This window comes from Mizuhopecten yessoensis, unplaced genomic scaffold (assembly GCF_002113885.1).
Source record: "Mizuhopecten yessoensis strain PY_sf001 unplaced genomic scaffold, ASM211388v2 scaffold2597, whole genome shotgun sequence".
Lineage (NCBI taxonomy): Eukaryota > Metazoa > Mollusca > Bivalvia > Pectinida > Pectinidae > Mizuhopecten > Mizuhopecten yessoensis.
In genome coordinates this window covers 581,687-582,054 of record NW_018404625.1, presented here as the reverse complement: position 1 = coordinate 582,054, position 368 = coordinate 581,687, and the positions used below count along the sequence as shown (strand labels likewise).

General features: G+C 32.6%; 1 protein-coding gene across 1 annotated transcript in view; it reads right to left on the bottom strand.

The window, feature by feature from the left end:
* The window catches only part of LOC110446160, a 30,814-nt gene that overhangs the window by 9,584 nt on the left and 20,862 nt on the right, over nt 1-368 (bottom strand). The gene's annotated exons all lie outside the window — the stretch shown is intronic.

Here is a 368-nt window from a genome sequence, read left to right as displayed (position 1 = left end):
TATAATCACACTCTACCGTACATAAAACACGCAGAACATTAATAAAAATAATCACACTCTCCCTTACATAAAACACGTAGAACATTAATAATTCTAATCACACTCTACCTTACATAAAAACTATCTACTTTAATGCTATTAATACCAACCCTAGTTTGAAAATTCACGCGCCGAATTCCGTCTATTGCAGCAAAATTATAAGCTTTAACAAATAAAACACGCAGGATATTAATAAATCTAATCACACTCTACCTTACATCAAACACGCAGAACACTGATAACTCTAATCACACTCTACCGTACATAAAACACGCAGAACATTGATAACTATAATCACACTCTACCTTACATAAAACACGCAGAACATT